This window comes from Mustela nigripes, chromosome 17 (genome assembly GCF_022355385.1).
Source record: "Mustela nigripes isolate SB6536 chromosome 17, MUSNIG.SB6536, whole genome shotgun sequence".
NCBI lineage: Eukaryota > Metazoa > Chordata > Mammalia > Carnivora > Mustelidae > Mustela > Mustela nigripes.
Genome location: NC_081573.1, coordinates 52,501,316 through 52,527,938, shown reverse-complemented (window position 1 = coordinate 52,527,938; position 26,623 = coordinate 52,501,316). Strand labels below are relative to the sequence as shown.

The window sequence follows — 26,623 nt, the reverse complement described above, 5'->3', positions numbered from 1 at the left end:
CAGCAAGGGGCGGCTCTTCCGCCCTGAAGTGGTCTTGACGCCTTCCGGCCGCCGTAGGCAGAGGTTGAGGCCGGAGGCTGTCGGGCGCTCACCTGCGCGCACCTAGGCCCGCGGGGCGGTGGGCCTGAGGAGCGGCGCGGGCATAGGCCTGGTCATTCCTTCGACCATTCAGTCATTCATTTCCTGAGGTACGCCTTCATGTAACAGCCACTTCCCTGTGCAAGAACGTTGTCCTGACCCCGCCACGTGCCGGGCGCTGCGGGCCTGAGTACACACTAGCTGAGGAGACAGACCAGAGGCGACACACGAAGCAACCCTGTCCTAGTGCGACGCGTGCTCTGGAGCCAATAAGCAGGGCTGGGTCCGTCCGACTCCGGGCTTGGGCCGCCTTAGAGCTTTGGTGACCCAGTCAGCGGCCTCGCGGCGCGCAGCGTCCTTCCTGTCGCACTGTCCTCCGTTTCCCGCCCCACACCCACAGGCTCCCCCACCCCTTAAAATATATCGCAGTATTGGACCGTGCAACCGTATATACGTGTCCAGGTGTTTGTCGGTTTGTATTTCCTTACCCCCGCCCCCAAACTAGGGTAAGCGACATCAAGTGGTGGGTCATCAGGTGGTGGTGTCCCCTTACTGCTCTTCCTTCGAAGAGTTTCAGCTCACCAGTGTGTTTACTCCATTAGGGTTTGTTTGTTTGTTGTTTGGTTTTTTGTTTTTTGGGTTTTTTTTTTTTTTTTTTTTTTTTGGTGGTCGGGTGGGGGGTCATTATGTGTCAGCAGTTCTGAGTTGCTGAGGAGCCGTAGGTGGTAGCGCTGCAGGTGGCCGCAGAAGAGCCTGTCACCGGGTGTTTGAGGAACTGTTGGAGGAAACACAGAGGTCAGTCGGGGACGGTCAGCAGTCACTGGACCTTCCGAAGGGCGTAGATAATGTCTCTGTGGCCTGGGAGGTGGAGACTAAACCCTTGCGAGAAGCACAGCAGGAACACGCGGTGGCTGGAGTCAAAGCCCTGGGGTGTGAAGAGGGCAAACCCTGGTGGCTAGACGCAAGGTAAAGGTCGGGGATTCGTCCCCGTGAGACGACGCCGGGAGGACTCCCTGCGCTGCTGATGCTGTTTGCGCTTCCGCTTCCGGCGAGCGGCCTCCAGCCGGCGGAGGCGTGCCTAGTGCTGAGGCTGTGGGCGAGGATCTGGGTGGGCCCTCGTCAGGGAAGCTCCCCGCTGGTTTGAAGTCAGTCCATTTCAGCTTAGAGTCTGTCACTTGGTGACATCATGACAATACTGTGAGAAGCTTTAGTTCTGCTTGCTTGCTTTCTTCTTCTTCTTTTTTTGGTGTTAGGGGAGGAGATTCTGGTCACTGTCATTCTGCCCTTTTTCCTCCAAGAAACTTCATGCCTCCCCAAAATCCTGATCACAAGAGCTAAATCATCCTCCTTTTGACCCACACCTGGAACTCCAGCCAGCATTATATGGAGTGGACAGCTAAGGTTGTAGGAGAGGAGTCTGCTGTGTGTGCACGGATCTGGCTCTTGACTGATTGTCTATATCTAGCATTTTAAGTAGTAAAAATATAGGTAGTTTTGGTAATAAAAATGGCTGAATTTTATAAAGACTGACGCTAGGGCTCCCTGGGTGTTTCTGATCGAGGATATTCTTACTTGATTGTGTAGTCATTTGTTTTGCTCATAAAAATCAGTGGCCATGCACCCTCTCTGTTATGTCAGTCAGCTTTAATGAAGGAAGCAACTGCATATGCATGGAGTGTGAATCCCCTCGTTTCTGGAGTCAGGGTGTCGAACTCGTTCAATAGCTGACGGCTGTGATTAGAGCAAAGAAAGACTCCAGCATGAAAGGCACTGACAGGAGTACCCAACTGCTGAAAAAGTAATAAGAAGTAGCCAAACTGACTTCTAACCAACAGTCAGGTTTGACTCACTGTGCACAGAAAATCAATGAGGAGAATATGAACTATTTTCTCCTTATTGATTTTCACTTATAATTATTCCTTGGAGGTAGCTTGGTTTAATTTTTATGCCTTTTTGAGAATTATCCCTTTCCCTTCTCCTCCTCCTGCCATCCCCTTACCCCCTCCTTTTAACCTACAGTAAGTGCTAAATAACTTTGAACTTCAGTGAAAGAATTAATGCATTTTTTCAAGTACTCCGAAGTGACCCCCAAATCTGTGGTACATACAGAGACAGAGTCCACTATTCTTCACATAATTTTGTCAAATAGTTTTGTCAAAATGAGGTGATTTTTTTCCCTGAGGTCTCTCTTTCCCACTGGTAGTTTGCTAGTGCTCTCTACTTAGCTTGAAGAAATCCAGGTATTTGATAATCTTGTGTCTTCTCTCAGGATTTTTTTTCATACCACCCTATACATCTATCTATCTTTGGCATTGGTGTTTAGTTGGCAAATACTATAATCTGGGCCACGGAATATACTTTTTGCCCATTTTCTCATAAGATGGGGCAGAACTCATAAGATGAGGCAGAACTTAAACAGAACTTCTAGTACTTACTTCACTCCAGAAAGTGAAATGTTAGATTCTTTTATTAGATTCTTTGAAAATGCCCCTTAGTAGTAAGGCAGAATTAGAGAATGTTAATGATCTCAATTAAGTATTGCACATAATACAACCTGATGCCATAGATTTGCAGAATTATAGGTTTAAGGTTTCAGAAGATCAACTATTTTCTACTTATTTGGAAAAGGGCACCCCCTAGGGTAATTCTTTCCAAGAGTCAAGTGTCATATAAGCGTTTGCCTGCCGTAAAGGAATTCTCCCTGTTGGAATTAAACGATTTCCTTGAGGGCAGAATTTGGAGTTGCATGCATCCATGGGTGATGCTCCTAGGTGTGTTTCCTTGAGTAAAGTAAATTCTCAAAGTTTTCGTTTCCTCATTTATAAAAGAGAAAATATAGTATCTACCTTAGGGAGTTGATGTGAGATTTAAATCATACAGGTAAATGCCTGGTTGGTACCAGATGCCCCATATGGATCATATTGCCATGTTTCTTTCTTGATCTTTTCCTTTCTTTAGTCCATCCTTTTCTTTCATCCATTTTTTCTTCTCTCTCCCTCCATCTCATCTCTTTCTCTAGCCTCTTCCTCCCGCCTTCCCTCCCCTGTTTCTTTCCTCTCTCTCTCTTTTTTTAAAGATTTTATTTATTTATTTGACAGACAGAGATCACAAGTAGGCAGAGAGGCAGGCAGAGAGAGAGAGAGAGGGGGAAGCAGGCTCCCCGCTGAGCAGAGAGCCCGATGCGGAACTCGATCCCAGGACCCTGAGATCATGACCTGAGCTGAAGGCAGCGGCTTAACCCACTGAGCCACCCAGGCACCGTCTTTCCTCTCTTCTTAACCACCTTCTCTTCTCTTCAACTTCCTTTTCCTTCAAGCCTTCCCTAGGATAAATATCCAGAATTCATCTTGTTAACTTTCTTACTAAAGGACATCTTACCCTTTCTTCTCTTCTTCCTTTCCCCTCCTATTTATTTATTTATTAAGATTTTATTATTTTTTTTATTTATTTAACAGACAGATCACAAGTAGGCAGAGAGGCAGAGAGAGAGAGAGAGGAGGAGGAGGAAGCAGGTTCCCTGCTAAGCAGAGAGCCCGATGTGGGGCTTGATCCCAGGACCCTGGGATCATGATGTGAGCCAAAGGCAGAGGCTTTAACCCACTGAGCCACCCAGGTGCCCCTCTCCTGCTATTTAAATAGAATATTCTTCTCATGTCCTTCATTGACCTCTAATCTCATTTTCCCACAAGCTCCATTTTTATTTTTATCTTTTTATTTTTTTTAAAGTAATCTGTTTACTCAGTATGGGACTTGAACTCACAACCCCAAGATCAAGAGTTGCATGCTGTACCAACTGAGCCAGCCAAGTGCCCCCCAGGTCCTATTTTTCAACTTCTAGCTCCAGTAAGCAGGTCCCATCTCAGTGAATTGCACTTATGGAAATTCTCAGTATCTCAGAGTTGGGGGCAAACTAAATATTTCCTCATCTGTTAATTTTATTCAAAGAAGGAAGGACTGAAGGGAGCAATAAATTGCACATACTTTATGTACCTCTTCTTTTTTTTCTGATAATCCATTCTCAAGGTCCTTAACCTGTTTTTTTGGTTTTTGTTTTTGTTTTTTTTCAAACTCTCTGATCTATTTAGTTTCAAAATTGGGTAAAATTTGGTAAGTATGACACAAGAAAAGTTAGATGCACAAAACAAAAGTTAGGGTGGTGATTTACTACAAAGTGAACTCCTCATCCAGTTGGAAGAAATAGAACACTGTCTATATTCCAGAAGCATCCACATGGCCAATTCCAATCATTACTTCCACAGTGTATGGCCTCAAAAGCCTGAAATATTTATCTGGCCCTTTAGTGAAAAATTTGCCAGTCTCTGTAATAGCTGGTTCCTTTTCCCTTTAGTTTTCAAAATATGTTTGATGGTTGAAAACAAAAAATTATAACATTATTCAGAGTTTTAAAAGTATATAAATATAGTATGTAAAATAATTAGAGTAGAAAGTTGGGGGAGGGTAAAGAGATTTACCAAAGAGTAAGGATGTTACATTCCACTTGAAGTATTTAAGTATTGATTCTAAGTAGACTGAAAAATGATGTATATAACCCCTAGATCAACCAATACAAAAAGCATACAGAGATAGCAAAACATCATAATAGACAAATTAAAGTGAAATACTAAAAATTGTTCAAATAATCTAAAAGGGGGAAAGGGCAAACTGGAATAGGAAACAAGTGGAGCAATTAGAAAACAATATAATTGTAAAATTAAATCCTGATATATCAATGATTGCATTAAATGTAAATAGTGTAAGCACATCAATTAAAAGATTATTAGAATTAATTTTAAAAAATGATCAGTGATTTCATTTTCTGGAAATTTGGAGTAGATATGCTTTTCCCTATTCCTCCTACTAAATATAACTAAAATGCCTAGAAATTATACCAACACAAGAAGACTCTGGAATATGGAAAGAATTGAATTGAAAAGGGAATTTGGGACCCAGGGAATGACATGATCATAAGTGACCTGGGTTTTCTTTTTGCCGCATATATCCTAGACTTGAAGCTGAAGAAGCTGGTAACCCAAAAATCTGACAGACATGGAAATTGAACATGCTTTTAAAATTAATTTTAAATTTTAAATTTAAAAATTAAAAAAAAAAAAGCTTATCCTCTAGCCAAGGGACCAGGAAAGGTCCAGCCAGCAAGACGGAATCTCATAGAAAATAACAATTCTTCTCTAGCCAAACACCACAGAAAAGGATGAGAAAGATCAGGTGGAGAGTATAGACTCCCAATCTCAATTTGCCATAACTCCCTTCATTCGTACCAGATAATGTCAGAGAAGGCAGAGTAAGAAGTGAGTTCTTTCATCCTGCTTAGTATTAATTAATTAGACACCTCTCCACCCCTTGCAGCAGCTTCAGTAGAGTCCTTTTGGGGAGCCTGGACTGCTATCTCTCTTGTAGCATATGAATAATCACATTAAACATAAACAACCAAAATATACCAATAAAAAGGTATAGATCATCAGAGTAGATTAAAAAACATGGCCTAACTATATGCTGTCCATGAGTAACTTTCTTCAAATATAATAATACACGCATATAGAAAATAAAAGGGTGGAAAAAGATGTATAATGTAAACAATCCAAAGAAAGAATGAGTAGTTATAATAATATTGGATAAATAGACTTTAGACCAAAGAAATTTACAGGTACAGAGAGGACCAATAATGATAACATGGTCACTTCACTAAGAAGACAGCAAATCTAAAAATGTAAGCACCAAACAACTAACTGTAAACTGTATAAAGCAAAAGGTGACAGAATTGAAAGAAGTAGGCATATCTGCAGTGATATTTGAAGATTTCAACACCTCTTTCTCAACAATTGATATAAGAAGCAGAAAATCACCGGGGATACAAAAGTCAACATCATCAACCAATAAGATCTAGTTGACGTTTATAGAACAATCAACATCAGCAGAATCCATATTCTTTTCAAGTGCCCACAGAACATATACCAAGATAGACCACATCCTGGTCTATAAGACACCCAAACAAATGTAAAAAAATTGAGATCATATAGAGGATGTTCTCCAGCTATGGTGGAGTCAGGCTAGAAATCAATAACAAAGATAATAAGAAAATATCCAAACACTTGGTAAATAAACAACACTTTCTAAATAATCCATGAGTCACAGAGGAGATCTTAATAAAAAACAAACAAACAATGAACTAGATGAAAATGAGAATACAGCATATCAAAATTGTGGGATACAACTAAAGCAATGTTGAGAGTGAAGGTTATAGCAGTAAATGCTTATATTAAGAAAGATCAAACATCTTAATAATGTGAGCTCTCACGTGAAGGGCTTGGAAAAGAAAAGCAAAATCCAAGTAAGCAGAAGAGTGTAAATCAAAGATAAGAGCAGAGATAAATGAAATTTAAAACAAAAACAATAGAGAAAAACATTTTTTTAAAGATCAATAAAATTGACAAACCTCTAACAAGATGATAAAATATAAAAATGGGAGAAGGCACAGATTAGCAGGAATGAAACATGGGATGCCACTACATACTCTCCAGATATAAAAAAGTTAAGGAATTCTGTAAACAGCTCCACATGCATATAGTTGATGACTTAGATGTAGTAGACCAGTTTCGTAAAACCACCTACTGCAAAAATTCACCCAGAATAGAATAGGTAATTTGAGTAGCCCCATACTATTAAAGACATTGAATTCATATTTGAAAATTCCCCAAAAGAAACCTTCACTGGAGATTCACTAGACAATTCTCTGAAATGTTTGACGTGATATATACATAATATCTTTCAGAAAACAGAAGGGGGAAAATTTCCCAGCTCCTTTTATGGGGTTTGCATTACCCTTTTTCTAAAACAAGACAGTATCAGTATACAAAAATTAATAAATAAATGGAAAGCAAAGAAGACTATGCACCAGTACCCTCTATGAATGTTCACGCAAAATCCTTCACAAAATATTAGCTAATAACATTAGCAATGTATAAAAAGTTGTACACCATTACCAACTGGAGTTTATCCTGGGAATGCAAGGTGAACTCATCGTTTATAACTCAGTCACCCTAATACACTATACTAACAGGCTAAAGAAGAAAAAAAAATCACATGATTTTGTCAGTTAAAGAATTTGTCAAAAACTAACACTCAAGATTTTTAGAAAACACTCAGCAGACTAGGAATAAAAGGGAGCATCTATAAATTTATATAAAGGGCATCCATAAAAAAGCTAGAGATGGCATACTTAATGTTGAAGGACTGAGTACTTTCCTTCTAAAATCAGGAACAAATCTCTCACTACTCTTGTTTAACACAGGGCTGAAACTTTTAGCCAGTTCAATAAGGCAAGAAAAGGAAATAAAAGGCAAACAGATGGAAATGAAGAAATAAAACTGTCCCCATTTGGAGATGACATGAATCGACTATGTAGAAAATGCTGAGGAACTTATGAAAACAACTAGAAATGAAACTTTCATGTATAAAGCTAACTAAACATGAGTAAGACTTGCATGCTGAAAACTACACATTTCTGATTAAAGAAAATGAAGATCAAAATAAATGGGGGAGTGCCTCTGTTCTTTCCAAATTGATATACAGGTTTAACACCATTTCTGCCAAAATCTCAGCAAGGTATTTTATAGATATAGAGAAAATCATTCTAATATTTATATTGAAAAGCAAAGGAAATATAATGGAGAAACAGTTTTTGGAAAAAAAAATAAAGTTGGAGGAATCCTGGTACCCAATTTCAAGACCCATTATGTAGTTGCAATGATCAAGAGCATGTGGCATTGGTGGAGGGATAAACACACATGACAACATAATAGGATAGGGAGCTCTGAAATAGTCCCACACAAATGCATCCAACTGATTTTTTGACAAGGGTGCAAAAGCATTCAGTGGAGGAAGGATAGATTTTTCAATAAATGGGGCTGGAGAAATTGAACATTCATAAACAAAACAAGCAACCACACTAAACCAAAACAAACTCCTTGACATAAGGCTCATGCCTTACATACAGATTAATTCAAAATGGATCATAGACTTAAATGTAAAACTGTAAAACTTTCAGAAAAAAAAACAACAACAGGAAATCTTAATACTTCAGAATTAGGCGAAGAGCTTGTGGACTTAGCACCAAAAGTGCAATATATAAAAGGAAAAACTGATGGATTTAATCAAAGTTAGTAACTATGGGAAGACCCTGCTAAGGGAATGAAAGACCATCCACAGACTGGGAGCAAATGTTTGTACACCACGTATCTGATAATTAGTGTCTACAATAATTAATGAAAAATGAAGAATTAATGAACTCTCAAAACCCAACAGTAAAAAAAAGCAGATGATCCAGTTAGAAAATGGCCAAAAGACATTTCAGTAAAGAGGATATAAAGATGACAACCAAGCACAAAAGAAGATGTTCAACATCATTGGCCATTAGGAAAATGCAAATTAAAACCACAGTGAGATAGCACTATACATCTATCAAAATGACTTAAATACAAAATAAAGACAACACCAAATGTCAGTGATGATGTTGAGAAATTGGATCACTCATACACTGAAGTTTCATTTTGTGTGGTTTTCTTTGTATTTATCCCACTAGGGGTTTCATTTTGAGTCTTGAAACTGGCTTAAAAACTTTTGTCTATTTTGGACAATTCTCATTCTATGTTTTGCTAGTTTCCAGTTATTTAAAAAACTTTTTTTTTTTAAAACGATTAGAAACTATCAACTTTATCTAAGGGAACTGGCTGAAAAATATTTACTTCTGGTACTTAGCATGTATATATATTCCTGTCTACACAATTATAAGTAAAGAGGTAAAACAACACAACTATATATACTACTTTTCCTTTATTGAACCCTAAATGATCTCTATGTGGTTCTTACTCTCAGGATCCACTGATTTATCATTACATATATGTTAGGCTAATTTGGCTGTAAGTTTTATTTTCCAATTAAACCTAAGTCAAGATGTTAGCAGTGAAATACTCTCTGAGACTTTTAAAAACTGAGGATAATGGCTGTGGGCTGATGGGGCAGTCTGTGGTCTTTCTGTTAACATTAATAATCACTCCCTTTTTGTTGTCTGGTCATAGTTTTCCAAGCACATGGATATGCCCTGTCTTAGTCACCCTCACAGTGACTCCTTGAGCTTGGCACGTTTACTTCCTGAGCAGACTCTGAGACAAAAGTCAACTGACAGAATAAGGATCCAGAATGGTGAATCTTATTTCATACCAGTATGGAACTTCCCCAGATAGCTCTGACTCTGTATTTGGGTACCTATTCAGTACTCTTCAAGTTACCTAGGTGGCTCTATGCTCTTCTATTTCTAAAATATCATAGTCCTTCTATGGGCACAATAAGTAGCTGAGCCAGAAACAAAGTTGAACTCCCCTGTTTTCCTTCTCTGCTATTATGTCAACTGCATACAAGAGAATAGGACTTTGTTAGCTGCTTGTAAAGAAGAGGGGGTCTCATCTCCCTCCAAATTCATGCACCCCAGAAAGGTCCCTACTATAAATATTTTGGTCGACTGCTTCTCTTGCAGCTGACTCAAATTGAGATGGGATGTCTGTGGATCATAGAAAAAGTTCTGGAGATGGTGAAGAGATGTCCAAGCAGAATTGCCACAACCTTTGATGGCAAGAAGCAGCTTAAGTTGTAGAATCTTGGGCCTTTCTTCTGACCACTGTAAGCATCAAGAGAACAAGGTAAGTGAGGAAGCAAAACAGTGGGCATTGAGGCATATGTTTGGAAGGCTAGGAAATGGAGGTTGTGTGCAGAACATCAGAGTTCTTCCCAATGTAAGTCATACTTACTTAGGGCTAACATTCCTTCAACAATATTGATGGAGGGTTTGAGCCAGAACTGTTGGGATGCAGGGAATATAACTTGGAATAAGATCAGAGATATACTCAGCTTTGGTGGCACTTATAGTCTAATGGGAGACATAATTAATTAGGTCAAACTTCCTCTTGGGGGAAGCAGGGGTTGCAAATGAGACACATTGGAGGGGATCTTGACCCAACGTAAGGGAGTCCTGGAAGGGTTCCTGGAGGTAGTGATATCTAAGCTCGTAAAGGAGAATCAGACACTTTCAAGGTGAATAGGTGTGGAGGTAGAATAGAGGGAAAAGTATGTGCAAGAAAATGAAGACATTTGAAAGAACTAAAATTATTGCAGCTTGGTACGATTTTTAGCAATGGCTTTAGCATACAGAAGGAGGAAAAGCTTTCTCTAGGCAAAACCTCATATTCCTTTGGTAAATTGGGCCCAGGAGCATGTACCTGAAATTCAGAGAATCACTATGAACGAGCCACTGCCCCCCTCTGCCCTTTAATAGTGTGCTCATTTCAGAACCCTGACTTCAGAGTGCAGGTTAACTCTGATTTCCGTCTACTATGCCTGGCAAACTGCTTGAGTCAGTCCCCTCTGACTGAGGTGGACAGTGCCCTCCAGTGGAAACGAAGGTGAGTGCTCCTCCTTTGCCTCCCAGACCCCAGCCACACTACATGTACATTTTCACTCTTCTGTGAGGCTGCGGTCAGCTGAGGGTCTGCACAGTTGGCTGAGGTTCAGAAACCAAATAACGTAAGAAGAGTGCTAGTTCCTATGAAAAGCAGACATGTTTTATTATCTCAGTTGTAGGCCTTTTAACAGGACTCCAAAGTAGCTCCCTTGTTCAGAAAAATTACAAATATATCAGGAGAATGAAAACTGTATATAGAAAAAGGAGATATTTCATTATTTTTCTTTCAATCCACCCCAGGACATTGGTTCACCTTTGGCCAGTGGAAGGAAATCAGTAGCTGAGTGTGCTACTGTAAACAGTTTTAACAATATAAAGTTAATTTTTTCTTACCTCCTCTAAATAAACACTGGCCAGTAGCTCAGGAATATGATTTTGAAATGTTATCAAATGTCCAGTCTTTGGTGCGAATATGTCTGGGATCAAGACAGAATAATGAGGAGGTGTGTATGTATGTTGGAGGGAGGGGAGAGCCATGGCTCAGGTCACAGCATTCCTGACCCTGGGGGCGCCAGCACACACCCAGTACTGCCTCCCCAGGAGGACAGTTGGGATCCTTTGTCCAATTGCATTGTAATTTTGAGAACATTCAATTTCATTTAGCCATTCCATAAAAATTTCAAGATTTAAGAAGATGCTAAATGATGTGGATAGAATTGAAATGCTTTAAGTGACATAAGATGGCGAAAGTCAGTAGTTACCTTTCTTTTCACTTAAATAGGAAGAATGGCAAGTGGGGGGATTGACCCTGTGCTACTTTTCAGAATCCTCTAGGTGGTGCTGCTGTGATGCTATTGGCCAGATATTTTCCTTTAGCACTTAACTATCAAACCAAATATTTAACTTATTAAATGTTTTATACTGATGGTTAATTGCTAATATGATACTATTGATAATTTATGCCATCACATTTTCATTATATTCTCTTAAGAATGAGTCTATACACATAAATCACACAGCAGAGTCATTTCAAGAATTGAAATACACGTACTTCTCTGGTTATCATTCAATAAAATTGAAGACTTGTGTGTGTTGATGGATTTTTCCACACACATTAAAACAGGCTGTATGATTAGCTCTTCGTTACCTCTACTTGTGTTGGACAGTGTAGGACAGTGGCTTGTACCTAGCAGTTGCTAAATAAATGTTTTTCAGAGGAATTGGCTCTAGTTGGTTTTTTCCCTTCCACTACCAATTGGAGATGAGACGACTATCTGGATTCAGCTTTGTAGAACCCTAGTCAGATATTGCTGCTTATCTTTGCTAATGAAAAGAGTGGGAGGCCATTTTTCCTTTATTTCTGAAAATGGCGTGAGGGCTGTGTGTGTGTGTGTGTATGTATATGAAGTCACTTCTTTATTTTAAAAGCAAATTGGTTTTCAGGTTGGTTCCATTGAAATGCAGGAATGGTATGAGAACTGTGTTTGATAATTGCTCGAGTCTTAATCAAGATTTTATTAAAATCAATATTTGATATGCTGCTCAATTTAATTAAATTAAACCATAGAGAAACGAGTAATAAATGAATATGAAAATCAATCATGGATAAGGTATGTTTCTGTTAATTAGTTTAACACAGAAAATGTTGGGTTAAGCAATTGCTGACCATGGAAGGAACAACAACAACAAAATCACCACTTTGTTTTGTACAATATGAACAACTCATATTAATGAGCATGTTTTCTATGCCAGGCACAGTGCTAAACACTGTCTCTTAAGTTTCTTCATTTATCTTGGGACAAAATTCTGTGACACCTGTCTCCTCAGTGATGATCCAGACTTGGATTTGAGTCAGCATGAGTATCTTGGGCCATTTGGCCAGGGAATGGCAGAGGTAGATTTTAACACAATGATCAAGCTTTTCGCTCTACTTGGAGTCACTCAGAAATAGGAAGAAAAAGCATACTTTTATTATGATGAATTTTAGAGAAGTGCATTGGTAATAGTTTTCTCCCTAAAAGAAGTGTGGCTTTTATAGATGAATGATGGATGAGAAGCGGGGCGAAATCCCAAATCAAAAAGCATGAATGTTGACTTAGCAGCTCAGTCTCATGACCTGCCAAAAAAAGGCAGGGGTATTTTTCTGGAGAGACACAGAATGCAGTTATTTACCATATAATTTATGCTTATTGGGAATGGCAGAGATTTATGGCTTTAGTAAAAAAGGTCTGTAATTGGGATTAGCTAATGAAAAAATGGTAGAACTGGAGAGGGAGAAAGGGGGAAAATATGATTTCAATTGAGGTGTTTCTTCTCTCCTGGGATCCTAACCAAAGGGCTCTCGTTACACACCGGGGCAAAAATCACACTTTTAATTAGGCCTTCAGAGTTGTGCCTGTGTTTTTGGTTCTCGGATTCTTAGTCATCCAAGGAATCAGCTCTCAGAAACTAATGGTATTCTTGTTAAGTACCCTCGGCAATGAGAACAAAACTACAGCTTCCTGAACAATCTCCTGCATTTTTATTCAGCGCTTGCTCAGTAGGATGAAAGTAAAAATCAACAACAAATCACAACCATACAACTACACAGCTTCTCTGCCATAGACCGAGAAGGATTTTTCTCTCGGGGCACTGCTTGCTCAACTTCTGTCATTCGTGTAGCACATTGACGAATTTTGCCATCTCCCTGCACCTCTTGTGTTACTTAATGTGTTCCTTTAAAATGGCTCATTTTATTTTATTTTAAGATTTTATTTATTTATTTGACACAGAGAGAGAGACTGTGAGCAAGGAAACACAAGCAGGGGAAGCAGGAGAGGGAGAAGCAGGCTTCCTGCCAAGCAGGGAGCCCCATGTAGGGCTCGATCCCAGGGTGCTGGGATCATGACCTGAGCCGAAGGCAGATGCTTAACGGCTGAGCCACCCAGGCGCTCCTAAAGTGGCTCATTTTAAAACATCAAAATTAAATGTGCTTGTTTTAACAGGAGGCTTTGTTTCAAAGTCATAAATGGAAAACTAGAGTTACTTTCTCTTAGAAGGAAATGAGTGAAAAGAAATATAGTCAAATCCAAACACATTATCAAATTTTAACTTGAAGAACGTGTCCAGGGGTCATAAAGGTGTAGTTGTACCAAACTCAGACTTTCTCTTTGATTATATCTGAGCAATAAAAAAAGATTGGAAAAGGGAATAATTTTCTCATTATGTGAATCAATTTTCTCCAACAGAGTCTATTTATTACCTAAGATCCTGTTTCCCAGCCCAGCTGCATCCTTTAGCTTTTGTGATCAATAGCCCATGTCTGTCTGTCTGTTGCTTATGTGAAGTTTTATCCTCTTGTTTGACTCTTATGATTACCCCCCATCGCATTTGAACCTTAGTCTCTATCTGTCTAATTGTTCTGACCTTATTTCTAAACATTTAGAGAATTCTGTTAAGCCAACACATGGAATGGAAGGCAGATTATAAAATGAATTGTTTCTATTGTTGGTTAACACTTCCTCTCTCCATATACTGTTTGAGATCATTTTTCTCTAACCAGATGTGGCAAATTTCCAATAATAGTAAAGTAGATATAATGAGTGACTTGTCTTTTCAGCCCTTCTGACCTTTATACACCCACTTCCCCTCCAGAGGTGACCACCGTCATCATGTTTTCTGTACTCTTCTGGAGATAGTTTGTGTATGTGGAAATTTACTTGAACCTGTGTGTCTCTCCTTAAATTTCACATTTTGCCTTTTTATTTTTTTAACCCAACAATATTTTCTGGTTGTAGTTTCCAGTTGCTGTATGTGGCTGTCATCCATTCTTTTAAATACTACATAGAGTGCTCCATGTACATAACTCGTCCCCTTTTGATGGGTACTTAGATTATTACTTTTTCTTCTACAAACAGTGCTGTAATGTCCCTGCATAGTTCTCCTTGGGTCCATGATGACCAATAAAAAGTAAACCTGCTTCTGGACAGTGCTCACTCAAATGGCTGGCGTTCTACTTACAGGAATTAGAGAGGGTAAAGGTGGTCATATCTCTTTCATGAGGATGCCATGCTCTTTCTTTTTCCTCACCCATAATATAACATTTATATTTGTCACGGTGCCCTGCACAGCATGTAGTATTTGCACATGAAGTTATGGTTGTAAGTTACATTTGTCACATGTGTCCAATCCTACTTAATCCTCCCTTGTTTCGATCACATCTTTTGGGAAAGATTTTACTTATTTATTTGACAGACAGAGATTACAAGTAAGCAGAGAGGCAGGCAGAGAGTGAGAGGGGGAAGCAGGCTCCCCACTGAGCAGAGAGCCCGACGTGGGGCTCGATCCCAGGATGCTGGGATCATGACCTGAGCCGAAGGCAGAGGCTTTAACCCACTGAGCCACCTAGGAGCCCCTCGATCACATTTGAAATTAGTTGTGTGGCTTTGTGCCTGTCTCTGAGTGGATGACGAGCTCCATGAGGCCAGGGAGGGACTCGATGTTATGGAAAAATCTTAAACTTCTTTAGCCTTAGGGAAAATGACTGCCGTATTATTTTAATAGCAAATGGATGCACATTCCTCATGGAGCTTGAGCAGGGAATATGAGGGAAAAAAAAGAGAAAAAGAAAACAACCCATGGGAGCTGGGGTTGCTATTTTTGACCACATTAGAATTGGGAAATGCCAGGAGTCTCATAGGAAATATTATCTCACTGGAAGACGATCCTGTTCTGTTGGCCAAAGAACAGGTCTGTAGTTAGTTTTGTGCATATAAAACTTGCAGACCCAGACAGAGGGCCAGTATACCTTCTGGCTTAGCCTGCCATTTATTATCATTCACAAGGTGGTGTTAGATGCTCAGCTTTTAAAAGAACTGGCTTTTCAGCAGTATTTTTTACCCTTGAGAGTATATATAGAGAGCTCTGTGTTGTATATTAATCAGAGCTTTCACGACTCGCTTTGAATGGTATTCGAAATGTGTCTGGGAGTGTGGTGAATGAACTATGCCCAAAGTGTGCTCTATTATTTATTACTCAGGAGTCTTTCCATCTGAGACATAGACTGAAATTAAAGGAACCTAATACCTACCTTTAATAACTCAATGTTCTTCCCAGTTTCTGCTCCTTATACACTCCTGCCCCCAAAAGGTTTCTAGGATTTGATAACCTCATAAGAGTCAGTTTGTATCTAAAATTGTACTAAAATTTGTATTTTTAAATTCCCCACTCTTTCTGTGGATGTGTAGCCCTCAGAGCATACCGTGCTATGCAAACAGTCAGCAAACATGCCTGGAAGCTGTTCCTTCTAGAATCACTTCCCTCCCTTTTCCCAGATGGCAAGTCTTACTCATCCTGCAAAACCTGGTTCAAATGTCATTTCCTCTTCTGCCCTCCCTGACTGTCCCAGGCAGTGAGTCACGCCCTTCTCTGTGCTCCCATCATCCTCTCTGTATACCTTGATCCTATGCATTCCCAGTGGGTGGGTGGGGCAGTATTGTCCCCAAGGGAGCAAAGTTTCCTTCTTGGGGGACAAAAAATAGTATTCTGTGAATGCATAGAGCACAGATATACATACAGCATACAAACAGATATACAGTTTATAAATTTCCCTGTTGGTGCAGAGATTAGGAAAAAAGATATCTAAATATGCTTATAAAAAACACAAAACTTCCATATGTGCACAGCCCAGATATCAACCAGCTGCCTCAGGTCACCAGTATGGTGAGCTATACTCATCCACAGCTGGTGGACACCTTTCCCTCTGATTCAAACAGCCCTGCTTCCCCTATCTCACAGCAACCCACACGGCACAGCCGTTCCATTGCTCTTACTTCTACAAGCAAACTTCAGGTCTTTTTCAAGGTGGGGTGTCACTTTTTAGGTAGTACTTGTGTATTTCTTAACCGTTTAACATGCAACCACTTTTACTACGTTCTTTCTTTATGTCATTCTCCAAGTTTCTGAGTGTTGTGCCCTCGCTCCACCTTCTCCAAAGACGCTGTGGTTTTGGTTGTGTGATTCTGTGGAGTGGGCTGGCATTTTAGGAATGCATAGAGTGTGTTATGTCAGAACCGACCGTACTTAGATGCTTGCCTCTGATCTAACAAATTAGTTGGGATTTAAGAGAAGTAAAACAATTTTCAACTGAATAGGATTGATTTTTTTTTTCCTTCTATGGGGCATTTTGAAATAAGAGTGAAAGAAAGAAGTACGTTAATCCATATGCATAGAATTGCCATACTGTAGTAGCTCAGAAGTGGACCCGTGCAGATGAGCCATGCTGGTGACTCAGACACCATTAATGGCATTATTATAAATGATGTGATTTTCTAAAATGGTGAATAACTTCCAAAGTTCTGAACAAAACAAAGTAGACCTCTGTCTTGATTTACACAATAGTTGCTTTCCTAGAAAATTCATTTAAATTAACCCCATGCAAACTACCTTCTCCCCATATTTATAACTAAAATGGAATTTGATTCTGGCCAGTTATATGTAAACACATTTTTCATCATGGCATGGGGAAAGTGGACAGTTGTCTTATCTGCTAAGAGACATGCAGGCCCCTGCCCACTAAATAACCGTAACACCCTTCCCCATCATGTGACAATCCAAACTGACCACCACAAATTTCCGTCGTGCCCCCTGGTGAACTACTGGGCTATTGCAGTGCACTTCAGATAAGCTATAAGTAGGATCAATGGGAGTTCCTTACTTGGGCCAAGAAAATAACTGTACAGAGGAAAGAATGGAGAAAAATGATTTAGCACTAGGAAGGGTAGGAAAAGTTCAGACATTTTTGCTGACAGTAGGTGAAATATGAGTAAATAGTGTTGTATGACCTAATATCCTTAGGCTGATTGCAGGAAGTACAACAACTGCATCAGCGTTGTCTGATGGAAATACAACATGAGTACAGATGTAATATCACATTTTCTGGTAGCCACATTTTAAAAAAGGTAAAAAGAAACATATAAAATTAACTTTATGATTAAAACTGTTCAACCCAACCCACCCAAACTAGTGTTTTTTCAAAATGTAAACAATATGAAGTCTGTTAATCAGATACTTTACACCTATTTTTTGTACCAAGTCTTTCTAATTTTGTACTTAGAGCACATCTCACTTTTCAAGTGTTCAAGAGTTCTGTATTGCTCCCAGCCAAGGAGCTCCCAATCCTGTTGGGTTATCATGGTACTTACAAGTTAAAATATTTCTGTATTTTCTAGGACACTATTAAGGGCAAACTGAGAAACCTCAACTCACACCACCTTAAATAGTAGGAACATTTATTCTCTGACTTAAGTCAAGATGTAGCCTATGCTCTAGAGTCGGTAGTTTAGCAGTTAATGCCTTCACCAGAGATGGAGGTTCTTTCCATCCTTCCATCCTGACTTTTTCCTTGTGGGCCGTGCCTCTCACGGTCCTAAGATGGGGTCCAGGAGCAAGATGGCTCAGGTTTCCTTGTCTGTAGCTCATGTTTCCTTGTCTGTGTCTGGAAGAGGGATGAAGACACCTGTCCCACAAACTTGAAATATCCCTTCTTTCTTTCAGTCTTATTGGGCCCAAATGCCAAGTCCCAGTTGGCTTACACAAATCACCTGGGTCAGACTATTGGCTATTCTTGTGATGGATGCTGGAATGCCTCTGGCTGGGCATTTCCTCTTCACCTGCTCACAGAAGAGATGCCATTTCTTATCCTAATCTTGCTTTCTTCAGTCATTTACTCTCTCTCTCACTGCCTCTGAAGGTGTTTGCTTTTGTGACCTCCTTATCAAACCTGGACTCCAGCAATTTTTGGTTGAGCCATTTGCATTTAACTTTGATTTAAGGCAGTATAAAAAATGGAGTAGGTTTAAAAGAGAGCTAAGGTGACGAAGAGAACTGAAATCATATGGTATGGAAGATGTTGAAGGGAATGGAGGTGCAGACCCACGAGAAGCAGAGGATGGGGATAGGGATGGAGCATCTGAGGTGTCTCCAGATGGTTTGCCTGCCTGTAGCAGTTCTCTACTCCCATTGATGTAGCTGCCTTGAATCGGTCCTGGAACTGGAAGCCAGGTCATTAAGCCTGTTGGAATAACACATACAATAAGAACCGATAAGCCGTGACCGAGGCCGAGGTGCTTGTCTGAGAATAAAGCATTTAAACCTCAGTGCCTGAACCTGGTTTCCTCTTCCATCTCTCACCTCATTTCTCTGTGTGTGGTTTGAGGTTCTGTGCTTGGTTCTGGGCATGTAGTATGGTTTTTAACACTTCTGGGATATGATAAATTTATGAGTGATCATGTATAAATGATATTTGTATGAATTACTACTAATCTTTATGGATGCTCTGAACTAAATACTGTTTTGTCTGTTGTCTTCTTAAATTTTCACTAAACCCCGTGAAGCATGTGCTATTTGTATCTCTGTCGTACAGAGGAGCAACAGAGGCTTGTGGAGATAAGTGAACTTGCCTAAGGAGCTGAGATCCATGCCAGGACTGACCAGCCTCAGAGCCTAGGAAGCCTGAGAACCTAGGATCTTAAATAGCCCAAGGGATGCTAGGGGACTATGTGTCCCCTTGATGCACATGACATTAGAAAGAGCAAGTTCTTTTACCAATTCCCCGTGATACCACTGGAGCATGTGGCTGAAATGGAGGGGTCATGACTGGGATGTGATGTGGCTTTTCTTTTTCACTTTCTGAGTGGCCTGCTCTTCTCAGGGGTGTGTGGGATTTTTATACCAGGGACGAGCTTTTCAGTTCATTTTGTGGGCTCACACCTGTCTCCACTCTACCCTAATTATGCTTCTTTGAGTGTTGTGTGCCCTCACAGAATAGTGTATGCCATGGAAGCTAGTCTGTATTTATGAAATCAGGCTTTTTCTGAGGGCAGTGGGATGCCGTTAATGCATTTTTGAAGAAGGAGGAGCACTTTACAATATGTAAGCATTGTTCTGACCTGTTTTGGGGAGATGAGTGGTAAGAAGGACCAAGACTGATAGAGTTCAAGAGAACCTCTTCCCTGGGGAATAGCTCTCCATCATCTCTGAATTTCAGCCCTGTTCCGTACAACACTGAAGTCCCCTGCATCATATGGGAGGCAGTTGCAGAGAATGTGTTGAGAAAAGAGGGAATGAATCAGCCTGCGCAAGCTCACTCTTTGACCTGGGAGATGTGTGTTCGTTGTCCTAAGGCTCTCTTCACCTCTTGTGTCTCTGCCCATGAGCCCTGAAGAACCCAGATTTTAATAGTTGTTTTGGCAATTCATTACCAACTGAATACCCAGGGAATAACTGGGGGAAATCAGAACTTAGAAATCCTAGGAATTAGAAATCCTTCCATGAACAAGAAGAGAGTAGGCCATTACTGTTTTATGGAAGGAAATTCGAGATAGAAGGATGAAATATTGCTCAACTCCCAAGAAGGTATAACAGCTGACGTTGACTGTGTACTTAATGTAGGCTATGCATTACTTACTTAATTCTCTACCCAAACATCTGAGGGAGTATTCTTATTCCCATTCTAGAGGTGAGTACATTGAGGCCGTGAGAGGTCGAGTGATGCTCTCAAGGTTACATGCTAGTAAATGGCAGAGTGTAATTCAAACCCAAGCTCTCTGAGTTCAGAGCCAACACTTTACACCCTGATGACTCTGGATTCCCTGACTTTCAATTCATGAAACCTGAGTTTGTTCCTCTCCACAAAACAATTGATACCATGCTATGAAACGTTTAGCAAGGTTGAGACTCCTGAAAACTAGCGCTGGCCAAGTGTCACACAATTCAAATTACATACAGTATCGACATACAGGTAAAAACATAATCTCAACATTCTAGCGTGAGGTGTGGTATCGGGTAGTACACAATCAATTGTCAAGCAAATGGCTTAGCAATGGAGTGTTAAAGCATCTCTACAAGGTATAAATAAATAATAACGTGGAAAGAAAGACATTTGCTAGATGCAAGATGCCAGCTGTAATTTCAAGAAAATGTTGATTGCGTGCTTTAGGAACTACTTCACAAAGCCTTGCTCCAGTACAGATTTTCCTTGTAAGGTAGCATGAAAAAAAGAGAGGTTTTTATTTTTACATGGAGTTTATTGTTTCTTCGTCAGCAGCTGTGCCAATGTGGTGTTGATTATGCAGAGAAGAATTATTTTGATTATTGACAGTTGGCATTCTTCTCATAATTTGGAGTTCTTCATCTCCGAATTGTTTCCTCACCTCCTCTCCTGTCTGCACATGAATAAAAATCTAAAAGCACTTGCCAGGATCCTTACCCAAGGCAGCTGTTAGGAGGAATGTAGTTGAAAGTTCAGATGCAATTTGACGTGAAACTCTCCCTGCTGGTTGTTCCTTTCTCTGAGCCTCACTGCAGAGAGAGGGAGCTTGTGAGGTTCATCATGAGAGTCTGAAAGGCTTCTCTGTGAGGAAGCCCTGCTGTCTTTTGGAGCACCTTTCCCCTGTGTCTTTGTCTGCTGCGCGGGCGCCTCATCTCCCCTAGCCATGTCCATTCAGAATTGTGTGCCAGCCGGTCAGGGTTGGCTCAGATGAATAGTCTGTGCTCCTTCCTGTATTTTTCCTTAGGAAAAAGCAACAGAAAATGATCTAAACAAAACAAAAAGATCCCCCTTTGAGGTAATTTTCTTCTTCTTTTTTTTAATTGGACTTTTTTTTTTAAAGATTTTATTTATTTATTTGACAGACAGAGATCACAAGTAGTCAGAGAGGCAGACAGAGGAGGTGGGGGAAGCAGGCTCCCTGCTGAGGAGGGAGCCCGATGTGGGGCTCGGGGCTCGATCCCAGGACCCTGAGATCAGGACCTGAGCTGAAGGCAGAGGCTTAACCCGCAGAGGCTTAACACCCAGGTGCCCTTTATTTTCACATGTGCCTATAACTGATTCCTTTGGTATGCTATTCCTGTCCCATTGCCTGCCTGTATAGATTTTAGTATTTACTCCAGTGTGAGCCTTAGGTGAGACACGCCTCAAGTGGCAGATCCCACCTCAAGCTTTCTCTCCAGGCCCGGAGGTAACACCCCTGGGGACCACCCTCCATGAAGGGGGGCAGAAGCCTGTGGAAAATGGCCCAGCTTCTCCTTTTTCAGGTGGGCAGTTCTGAGAGGTGCTTTATCTGCAGAAGTCTGTGGAAAATGGCCCAGCTTCTCCTTTTTCAGGTGGGCAGTTCTGAGAGGTGCTTTATCTGCTTCTCAGAGATCCTGGCAGAACTGAACCGTGTTGTCTGCAATAGTGACCCCCAACGTACTTCCTTTTCTTGGCTTTTCCTATTTCCCAGGATCACCTCACAAACAGTGTGTACCCAAGTCCTTGTCTCAGGCTCTGCTTTTTGAGGAAATACAAACTAAAATAGTAAAACAGAAAATACTGTTCCTCACTGAATTGATTCTCTTTCCCTTCCTCAGATTCTTACTCATTTTTATTGTTTTGGAGTAAATACTAAAATCTATTCTTTAAAGAATGTAGGAGTAATATAGGTACACTGAAAAAATATTTTCTGTATCTATGCACATATGTATATGTATGTTTTAAATTTTATATATATGTATATATACATGTATATATTATATACACATGTATGTGTTTTATACATACATGCATAATTGTTTAGATATGTGTATAGGTGTGTGTATATATATATATATATATATTATTTACATTAAAATTATCTCTTTGTGGAGAAAGTACATCGTGGACAAAACACAGTTTTGGATCAGAGAGACCTGAGATTGAATCGTAGCTCTGTAGCATTCAAGTCTTACATATTTGGGATAATTATTTACCCTCCCAAGGCCTTGGTTTGAGCTCCTGCAAAATAGAGTGAGCATACATGCAGGGTTGTCATGCATTAATTGACATTGTATATGTAGCACACGAGCATGTTTCTGAGCATTTAGCAAGCATTCAGTGTGTTTCAGTGATAATATAAAAAGCAAAACAAAGCAAACTTCTCCACTAAACTGTAATACTCCCCCTACTCCCTGAGGGGTTAGGGAAGGGAGGGGGAGGAAACCACTGTATCTGCTGTGTATCTTTCCAGAATTTTTCCTATGTTTATACAAACTTTCTAAAAATATGCATATACACATACATACACATATATTAATAGGTTGAACATTAATATATATTATATGATAATATATATTAATAGAGGGAAGGCCGAAGCAATGGTATATTAGTCAAGCTTCTCCAGAGAAACAGAAATGATAATACACATCTATATGAGGGGAGCTGGTGAGATGTCTGTGGTCTAGTCATGGAGACTCTTTGACTCTCTTAATTCACCAGAGACTTCCTATTCCCACAAGCACCTTTAAATAGATTTGCCTTCTTGGGCTCAGTCTTCCTTCTTGATATCCAGGCTCACAACCTACCGTTTAAGGACATGATCTCCAAGGATGCCTTGGTGATGCAGGATAGAGCCCTTCTTGGGAGAATAACAGTCCTGGCACCAAAGCTGACCCCGGGGTAGCTCTTTGTAAGTGCTTGTGCCTTCTCTGAGGGTATTAGACAACTAAGACACATTTACATAACCTCTTAGCAAATATATAAGTCCTTCAAAATAGGATTTCTGAAGGCTGTAGACAGACTACCCAAAGCCAAAACTCTTTCCATGTGATTTTACCTCAAAATCTGTTTGTTCTGGATGTGTCTTGTGCCCAGCCTCAGGAAGGACCCTTCACCTCCAAGGAAGGCAGAAAAAAAGAGAACTAGGTGTGATTTAGGATTTCCCAGCTTCTCTCCTACCTGGAAGAAAAAGAAGATTCCTGCTGTTGGATGATATGAACAGAGGCTCTGAGAAGGAGGAGAGAATCCTCCAATTTGAGTAGCCCTATTTTGATCTACAGCCCAGCATGAGCTGCGGTGGTTTTCAGGGGCCTGCACTAGAGTCAAGCCCTCCCTGTGGATTCCACAAGTATACAGAGATGATAATATACTCAAACAATCCGATGTCAGGCATCAGTTTCTTCCCTTCACCTCTCCTCCTTTCTCTTCTATTCTAGTCTAAGTTATTGTATTTAATTACTAGACATTCTAGCCTATGCTATTTCATTCCATTTAAACTGATGACTTTTTTTTTTCTGTATTATTCTGCTCTATTACTTTCTATCTCACTCCATTCTGTTCTACAGCCATGTGTTGAGTCTTGTTTGATTCAAGGGTTTTTGCTAAATGTTACCAAAAAAATTCTTGCATGCGTGTGTGTGTGTGTGTGTATGTGTGTGTTGGGGGGCAATTGCACACACGTGTCTTTTGAGGAGTAGTTTTCAAAATACCATTACGCTTGACATAAATTCCATATTTCCTGCACCCTTCTCTAGGAATACGCAGGAGGAAATCTCAGATTAATCTGAAATATTACAGAATAAAAATATACCTGGAAAGTATTGGTACTAACAATGAGTTAAGGAGAATTCAAGGTTTTAAGCCCTTTGTGTTTCTCTGCTAGTGATTTTTCAGAGACTGTATTTACTAACAGTGCAAATCCTGTATTAAATTAAGATAAATTGAAGTCTTTTTGCAAGTTGGGAGCTATCATATAACAAGAAAAGACTGTAAGGTAAATATAATATCTGCTTTCAGATTTATTTCTCAACCATCCTCTTTCAGTGTTGCTGTGAAGTGTACCTTGCCATCTTTTTGTTTGTTTTTCTCCTGAAAGTCAGTTATTCTGGGAATAATGTGTTCTTGAGAGCCAATTTAGTGTCATGGTTAAGGTCATGGGCTTTTTAAAGAGCTGAGTTAGAATGTCACTTCTACCAACTCCAACTCTATGAACTTGGGCATGTTCCTTAAGCACTTGGATTGTAGTGGTATCTCCTTCATGATGTTCTCGAAAGAATTAAATGAGATAATCATGTAAAGTGCTTAGGATCATATTTACCAATATTAAGTGGCCAACAAATATTTGTTGTTAGTTGGGAAATAGGGAAAATATAATAACTCTTAGGGGGATTTTGAGTATTAACTGAGATGCTTGTAAAGCATTTAGGTCACTATGTAGCATAGTAAACACTCAATAAATGTTCATCATTGACATCATTGTTTTTGTTAGTACATGTTATTTGTAAAATGTGGATAATGTAATTAACTTAGTATGGTTATAAATACTAACTGAGATAACATGAGTGAAGTATTTAGCACTGTGTCTGGCACAGAATGAGAGCCAAATGAATGATTAAAGTCCTGAAGGACAGGAACTGTGTTATTTACTCTATTTTACCCCCAGCACCCTGGCCAATGTTTAGCACATCCAAGGCATCCAGTAAATATTTTGTAAATAAATAAGTGAATAATTGTATTATTAATTATGTTCTACTCTATCCCAAATATAAAAGGAAATCTTGGAAAAAAGTTCTGGTCTCCTTTAGAATGTGATGACCCCTGAAAAATGGGGAATAAAATAAACCCGAGGAGAGAGGATGTTCCCAAACTATGAGATCATCGTCATAATCCCCTACATTAGAAAGGTCTTTATGGTTCACAAAGAACTTTCACATCCATTATGTCATTCAGCATTAAAAAAAATAATAATAAAAATAAAAAAAACAGGCAAGAAATGTCCTCAGGGTCGGTGTGGACAAGGAGCTCAATCTCTTACAAATGATTTAAAACCCATTTTGTCTTGCTACAGATATTGCTTACAGAAAACTTAAGGCACAGCAATGCTACCCAGCTTGATTTAGCTTAAAGAAACCTTTCATGACCTTATAAACAAACATAGCCCAGTGGGAACCCAAGTGGAATTTCAGAATTTTGAAGATGAGCTGAGAGAATTTGCTCAGAAATGGGACATATTAAAACAATCTCTACCAAAGGAGTGAAACAATAAAGAGATTGACTCAGAAGAGAACAAAAAGGCCAGTGCCACTTATTGGTGAGCAGTGAGCTCCTGACTCATTATAACTGTTGACTGCGTAGCAATAATGTTTGGGAACACTGCAATCTCGAGAGCGGGTTTATAATGATGTTCATCTGCTCATATGGATGGACGGCCTTACATGAACTCTGATTGCTCATGGAAAGAGCTGCTTCTCCTTAAAGTAAACTACCAGAATTGGAGTGAGCAAGGCTGATTAAAAGATATTTTTATGAATATAAATATCAGGCTTTAAATGCCTCTCCTCTGATATAATGTTGTGTGTTCATGCATGTGTTGGGTGAATGTGTTTTGACCTTATGTCCTGAGTGGGTTAGGCTAGTTGATTAACTGAGTTATTGAAATATAGAAAAGGGGTATATTGGTCAGGGTCCCAGAAAGATACATGATTCAAATGGAGTTCAGAAGTTTCAAGGATGGGACTTTATTGACCAAGATATGGGCAAGGTTGCTTCCAGATGCTTCAAATGGAGGGACAAAAAGGACTGAGCTATTTTTGTGTGTGGTGTAAGGGAATGGTCCAATTTCATTTTTCTGCATGTGGTTGTCCAATTTTCCCAGCACCATTTATTGAAAAGGCTGTCTTTTTTCCATTGGACATTCTTTCCTGCTTTGTCGAAGATTAGTTGACCATAGATTTGAGGGTCTATTTCTGGGCTCTCTATTCTGTTCCATTGATCTATGTGTCTGTTTTTGTGCCAGTACCATGCTGTCTTGATGATGACAGCTTTGTAATAGAGCCTGAAGTCCGGAATTGTGATGCCACCAACGTTGGCTTTCTTTTTCAATATCCCTTTGGCTATTCGAGGTCTTTTCTGGTTCCATATAAATTTTAGCATTATTTGTTCCATTTCTTTGAAAAAGATGGATGGTACTTTGATAGGAATTGCATTAAATGTGTAGATTGCTTTAGGTAGCATAGACATTTTCACAATATTTATTCTTCCAATCCAGGAGCATGGAACATTTTTCCATTTCTTTGTGTCTTCCTCACACACAAAAATAGACTCAAAATGGATGAAGGACCTCAATGTACGAAAGGAATCCATCAAAATCCTTGAGGAGAACACGGGCAGCAACCTCTTCGACCTCTGCCGCAGCAACATCTTCCTAGGAACAACGCAAAAGGCAAAGGAAGCAAGGGAAAAAATGAACTACTGGGATTTCATCAAGATCAAAAGCTTTTGCACAGCAAAGGAAACAGTTAACAAAA

General features: G+C 39.8%; 1 long non-coding RNA gene across 1 annotated transcript; it reads left to right on the top strand.

The window, feature by feature from the left end:
• The first annotated feature begins 8 nt into the window (after positions 1-8).
• LOC132006185 (uncharacterized) lies at positions 9-26,623 on the top strand. The gene is made up of 3 exons (XR_009401000.1): positions 9-188; positions 9,626-9,788; positions 26,365-26,623. It is a non-coding gene; the product is annotated as an uncharacterized LOC132006185 (long non-coding RNA).